We start from the raw sequence: 7,295 nt of genomic DNA on the forward strand, positions 1-7,295 counted from the left end.
CAAGACCACTCGAAAAGGGCAAATCGGAAAAACCAAGGGGGCTTTTCGTAGGCCAAGGACTCGTGTGTATTCCCATGTCCAGAAGGGGGGGAAAAAAAGCAGTTATTTTTTGAGAATCAGGATGCATGGAAACTGATGAAACCCTTTGGCTAAGTCGAGAGTCAAAAGACTTTTTTTGCATCCCCTGTTTTGTAATAAACAGTCAAAGGGGGGGAAAGGGAAAGGGGTTTAAGAATCGTAAATTTTTTTAGGGTCTGTAGTCGTAACTATTTCTTTGCCCATCTTTTTCGGTACAAGTAGCATGGACGACCAGGGTGATTATTTGGGGGTTTATTATACTTTGGGTCGAGTGGGTCAGCAGTCCTTTAATAAGAGCAGAGCGGCGGCTATGAGGGATGCAATAACTTGGAATAAAGACAGGGGATGGGAAACGGTTTAATCTTATGTTGTAGGAGATCGGTTTCCCAAGGGTGGTTTCAGACCAGAAGACAATGAAGAAGATCTCAAGCCCTCATCAAAATCGGGGGAAGGGGATGGGCCGAGGGATTCATGAGGGGAGGAGGTGACTCACTCAAGGGGGCTGATTTTTGAGTGTTCCGTGTAGGCAGGTGGGGTAATTCCAGGATTTCACCTTTGCTATTTCGTAATGATTCCCCGGGTGTTGTAAAGTCGTTAGGTTAATCAGGGGGAGGGTGACTCCCCTTCGATAGGAATAAAGGGGCGGGGCAAAGATGGCAACTCCCTTAACACGAGTTTTTTCGGGCAAACCAGCATCACCCCTTTTACAGTGTTACAACATTGACAGACAGTCGGAGAATGGAGGAATGGTGATATTCCTTGACAGAGGTGTAAGCACTATCTCCTAGTCTATAAAAAGGGGTCCAAAACTGTGAGTTTTGGGGGTAGGATGAGAGGGGGACACTCTGGGGGGGGGGCGGTAGAAGTTCTTGGGCCAAGGCTTGAGAGGTGGGAGGCTTATGTGGCACAGAGGGGGGGTTTTCTGGCCCCGGGTCGGGGACGATGCTTGGTGGGGGGGCCGGGGGGGTTGGGTTGGACCATTAAGAATATGGTTCCAGTTACAGGGCTAGAAATTTGCAGTGGTATTATGAAAAGGCCTAAGCACTGTAACTGTTGTAACATAAGGAAGACTTGTGGGTAGGTTTTTACCTTTAAACTTAATTCGTTATTCCTAGGACATGGACAAACCTTACACCAGAGAAACTCATGGCCAAGGAGGAGGTCCCGGGACAGAAGACTCAGTAACAAAAAAAGGGTGAAGAAACAAAATCCCACAAAATTAATGTTCGCCTGGTTTTTCTTATTATTACCTTTAGAACAAGGCCGTAGGTTGTATTCAAGATTTAAACCAAACCTTGAAAAAGGTTTAAGCAGGCACCAACTGCAGACGAACCACTTCTAAAAAACATTTTTTGGGTTTTTACCATTGAGGCATCGGGAACAGCAGGGTTATAAAAGGGTTTAGCAGGCCAGAGGAAATTAATTTGGAGCAGAGACCCAAGGGGGGGATCTTGGGGGTCTTCGATAAGGCCTCTAAAAAAATGGCACAATTTTGGTTTTGTGAGGGGTTTCCATGTTAGATTTCATTATGAAACTTGTGATAGCTTTTGCTCGGTATAGTCTTTACTTTACTACATGGTGTCCAAAAAAATTTGGGGGGAATAGACATCGGGGAATTTTCCCAGGTCCCCGGGGATGTAGGCATCGTGCCAGACAGTTTTTTTCGGGGACCAGTTAGTTCAGCAGGGGGTTTAAAGGGGTACGGGGAAGGGTGTTCTGATAAGGTATGTGGGGGGTAGGGGCATAACGCCTAGCAGCGGGAGTATAAGTAAATAGGTTTTAGGGCGAGAGGAAAGGGGCAGGGGGGATGGTTTGGGTTTGGCATTTTGGGCTACAAGGAGCTCGTAGGGGGTTGGGGTTGGGGGGAGAGGTCATTTTTTATCTTTTTCCCAAATTTAGCAAACTTTTTTCTTGGCACAGTGGGGAAGTCATGATGCAAATACGGTGAAATGAATAAGTATATATTTGTTCTGAGATTTTGGGGTCCGAAATGCTTTTTTTGTTTGAAAAAGAGTTGTTAGGATAGGCAACCATTTTTTCTGCAAAAATCTGACGCAGTTACAATGATGAGGCCGTGGGGTAAAAATCCTGGAAGGGGTAGTTCAGATCATTGAAGGGCTGAATAAACTGGGTAACACAAAAAGTGGGCTTACCGGAACAGAAGTGGTCGGGGCAGACTCGGCAGGAGGTAGGCGCAGAGCATCACGAAATTCGGGGTTTTTGGGTCCCCTAAACCCCGCTGCCAGAGAGTGGGGACAGGAGGGGACTTAAGGAGATAATGAAAGTGGCCTTGGGGTTTAGCTTTTTTCGCTTCAAAGTGAGTGGATGCAGGCTGGAAAATGTCCCCCCTTTTTTTCAGCGGCCCTTCCTGGGTTAAGGGGGAGGTGGGGATTTTGGGAGAGGAGGAATTGGATGATTTTTAGTGGGTAAAATGGGGTTTATGGGGGGAGAAAGTTAGAAAGGTGATTTTTTATCTGGCATTTTTGGAGAGGTCGCATTTTTAGCGGTTTTTAAGTCTACCAGTGTTACCCTCAGAACCACGGGTCGCGGGGGGGCCCGCTCCGGGCCCCGATTGAGGTTGCCATTGCTTGAATTTCACTTTTTTTAATGATGTTTTTTCTGACGAATGGGGAAGGACGGGGTTTGGGTTAGAGGAGGTAAGAAAATGATTTGTAGGGGAGTTTTTTGGAGTAGTTTTTTTTTGGAGATCTTTGTCAGTGGCGTTAATTGTTGTTTGTGGTAACCATGTTTTTAAAAATACCCGATTTTTTTGATGTCTTTACTTACATACGGTAATTTGGCTGTTTCCCTTTGTAAAAATTTCTTAAAAAGAAAAAGAAACCTGTGTGGGTTTGGGCTTGGGACTTTATGTTTTGTGGGTACGGGGACTGGGAATTCTTGCATGTTCTAATGAATTTGTAATTTGGGATTTTTACGGTGGGGGGGGGTGATTATTATTTTTTCTTACCAATTTCATCTAATGTTCACTCTCGATGAGCCCCTAGCGCGGTTTTTGAAACCCCAAATATAATTGCCACCTTCTAGCATTCCTTTCAGTTTGAAAGCCCCGTACCATGGGGAAATTATCTCCTATTTTTCCGAATATATTAAAATATATATATTATATAATATATATATAAATATATATATAATATATATATATATTATAAAATAATTTTATAGATATATTAGGATATTAATATATAAAATAAATATATTTTAAAATATTTATATATTATTATATTATATAATATAAAAAACTATTATTGTGTATGTGTTGGGTGTGCGTGTGCGTGCGTGGTGTTGTGTGTGTGTGTGTGTTGGTGGGGTTTTGTGTGTGTGGGGGTGTGTGGTGGGTGTGTTTTTGTGGTGTGTGGTGGTGTGTGGTAGATGTATGTATGTTAGGTGGTTATATAAATATATATATATAATATATTATATTATATATTTAATTAATATATATAATAATATATGCGTATATATAAAATATAATAATATTTTATATAATAATATATATAATAATTATTTATATGTAATATATATACAATTTAAAAACAAAAATGTATATTTAAACGATATATATTATATATTTTATAAAAATTATAATTATAATATATATATATATATATATACACACATTATTTTATATATATTTTATATATATATATTGTTACGCCCCACCGCCCCGCTCTCTGCCCCCACACAAAGGAGGCTAGGGAGACGGCGGCTATTCACGGGTCGGAACACTGAAAAGTCCAAGAGGACCGAGCACCACAGCGCCCCAGAACACCCCCGAGGGGAAACGCCAAGGGCGAGGCAGGGGATGAAATAAAACACAAAATGACAGTCTTCCTTTATTACAAAAATTATTTACCGTACCTTTTCTATAGGCACAATTTTCGGGGGAAACCGCAGATACAGCTTTTAACAGGGCAACACAAAAATTATATCAGGGGTCACAAGGGCCCACAGGTCTTACGGGCAGCCCCAAAAATCCCTTCTTGGGGTTGTTCCTCCGCTCCTCCCTCCAGCCACTGCGCATGTTTTCCCCGGTCCCTTCATGTTAACACATGCCCAGGCATCCCCTTTTATTTAACACAGTTTGCACAGAGACAAAAAACCCCCTGGCGTTTGACTACCCCCCCTATCAAACAGACGACCCTCGCTTGACATACCTAAAAATGAAAAAAAATCAGAAAAATTTTAAATAAAATTTTTCCCCAGGAACAAAAAAAAATTCTTTCAAACAAAAGTAACCGTAAATTTTAAATCAGTTCTCAGAAACCAAAAATCTTTCATCCGGCAAACTTTCTTTGCTCTCGCGGGTAGCACTGGAGGAGGGTTTTGGGCGGCGGGAGATTTTCAGTGGCACCCCGAGGGGGATCTCCTGCTCCAAGATCTTTGCAGCCTCACCGTCCAAATGCCTCCTCATCTCGGTCGCGTTGCCCGTCCCATTGTGCTAGGGGAACGTCTCTTCTTTTCACCAGGGGCCCCGGGGTACTTTCCGGCCATGGTAACGCCACAGCCATGGCAAAAAAGTCCTCGAGGAAGTCAGGCAACCGGCCCCAACCAACAACTCCTGCCCCGACGACTTTTCTGGATTCCATTCCCCACAAGTGCCCGCTTTTCACCACTGGCCATTCGGGGGCCTTATCGGAGAAGTTAGCTACCAACACTGAAAATAACCCCCCCCCTGGCCAAAAGGTCCGCCCAACTGCTACCCAACGCCAGCTGCAAATTTTTTAAGGGGGGCCACGAGGCCCTCTCTCCACGCATCACTCTTGACGTCGACAATGGATTTAGACTCTGTCCCGGGGGCAAATTGCAGTTCTCAGCCCAACACCTCTCACAGCCAACCTCTGGAAGCAAGGGCACATCTCACCGTGCACCCCCCCATTTCATCCAGGTCACACACGCCCTTTACCCTTTCGTCAGGAGTCAAAGCCCACAAGCAGTGCTTCCAGACGGCCCCCATACACCGCAGCCGTGCACCGTGCGCCCACGCCAAAACGAAACCCCATGGCCCCTGAGCGCACACAATGCCCCGTGACACCACCAGTCCTGTGGTGGTCTGGAAGTTTCATAGTGGCCAACATATTCGGCCCCACTAGGGTTTTCAGCCCCATGCCACGTCAGGCAGCAGGCTTTCCCCTCACTGAGCCTTCACCTGCAAAGTGTGGGGTGACGGCAGCTACCCAATGGGCCCGGGAACGGGACGGCGGGTCTCGCCCCCCTTTTCAGCCTGTCCCCAGTTTTTTCCCCCCTGTACCACTCCTTAGCCTTTTGGACATGCACCGGATGGGACCATATGCCACAGTCCTTGCGACTGCTGGAAGGGTCGAAACCGTTTTGGGGAGAGGACGTGTTCTCCGTCCCCCTTTACATGACTACGTCTGGTCCTACCCTCGCGCCCAACAAAGCCTTGGGAAAATGCTCGGGGTCACCTTCCTCAATGCTACCTTCCCATTTAGCCTTTTCCCGCCCGGAGGTCATGGCGGGGGTGAGCACTGGCCCTAGGCCCCTGGTTTCTTTAGGAAGGCCTCGAAAACCAAGGCCCTCGCCAGCGCCACCCGCAGGCCCCCCGGGTGTGCCTGCTTGACGTAGATTTGAAAACCCGGTCCTGCAAAGCGTCAAAAAAGCGCAGGGTACGACCCCCTTTTACCCGCGCCCCCATACAATATATAATTTTAAATATTAAAATTTTTTAAAATTTTATATAATAAAAATATATATTAATATATATATAATTATGGAGTTTGGGCCTTTCCGAAAGCAACCAAATATATAAATATAATTAATATAATTAAAAAATATATAATAAAAATAATATAATTACATATACACTGATTAACTTTTGTTGCCCCGTTATAAACTGTATCGTGCAGTGTTTCCCCCGTATTTTGGCCCATAGAAAAGTGACGGGGAAGTAATTGGTAAATAAAGGAAAGATTTCATTTTGTGTTATTTTTGTGCCCGGGGCCCCGCCAGGGTTTCCCCGTGGTGTTCTGGGGGCGCATGGTGCCGGGCTCTTGGGGCTGTTTTAGGTTCACATCACATTATTTTATTAATTATAATTATATAGAAAAATATATATATAAAAAAATATAAATATAAATTTAAAAAACAGATTGTAAAAAGAAAAAAATACATAAGGGCATTAAAAAAACGAAAAACAACAAAAAAAAAATATATTAAAAAGGGAAGAAGAAAAATAAAAAAATAAAAAAATTTAAAAAATAAGAAAAAGGAAAAGAGAAAAAAAAAAAATAAAAAAAAAAAAAATAAAAATAATAAAAAAAAAAAAAAAAAAAAATGAATAAAAATAAATAATAATAGATAAAACATAAAAAAAAAATTAAAGGAAAATTAAAGATATATAATAAAAAAAAAAATATATATATATAATTAAAAATATTAGAAATATAATATTATATTATTAAAAAATAAAAAAAATATATATATATAATATTTTAATATATATATAATATAAAAAATAAATATATAAAAATAAATAAAAAAAAATAATAATATAATGGGATATAAATAGATGGATATAAAGGATATAATATATATATTAATTAAAAAAAAATAAAAATATATAATAATATATAATATATATTTTATTTATATATATATATTAAAAAAAATAATATTTTTTTAAAATTATTTTTTTTTTTTTGTGTGTGTGTGTGTGTGTGGGGGGGGGGGGGTGTGTGGGGTGTGTGTGTTTTTTGGGGTGTGTGTGTGTGTTTGTTGGTGTGTGTGTGTGGTGTGTGTGGGGTGTGGGTGTGTGGGTGTGTGTGTGTGTGGGTGGTGTGGGTGTGTTATAATATATATATATATTTTATTTTTATTAATATATATATAATATATATTTTAAATATATTAATATATGTATATGTATATGTATAAAATAATAATATATATATATTATATATAATATAATATATATTAAATATATATATATGCATAATCTCCCCGCCGGTCACAGCCTCCCCTCACCAATACTTCGCATGCCCCTCGTGGCCCCCATGGGTAACTGGGGCCCTTTTTAGTCCCAGGCAAATCTTAGGGGACTCGGGGAACAGGGGAGGCCCCCGAGGTATGGAGCTATGGCCACCACGTTGTGGACTGTTCGGCTCTTCCCCAATCCTGCCCCCTGCCAACCTGGGGAATGGGGTGGCCGGGGGGGAGGTGGAAAAGCCTTGCCATTCCCC

Source organism: Penaeus monodon, chromosome 17 (genome assembly GCF_015228065.2).
Source record: "Penaeus monodon isolate SGIC_2016 chromosome 17, NSTDA_Pmon_1, whole genome shotgun sequence".
In the NCBI taxonomy this organism is placed as follows: Eukaryota; Metazoa; Arthropoda; class Malacostraca; order Decapoda; family Penaeidae; genus Penaeus; species Penaeus monodon.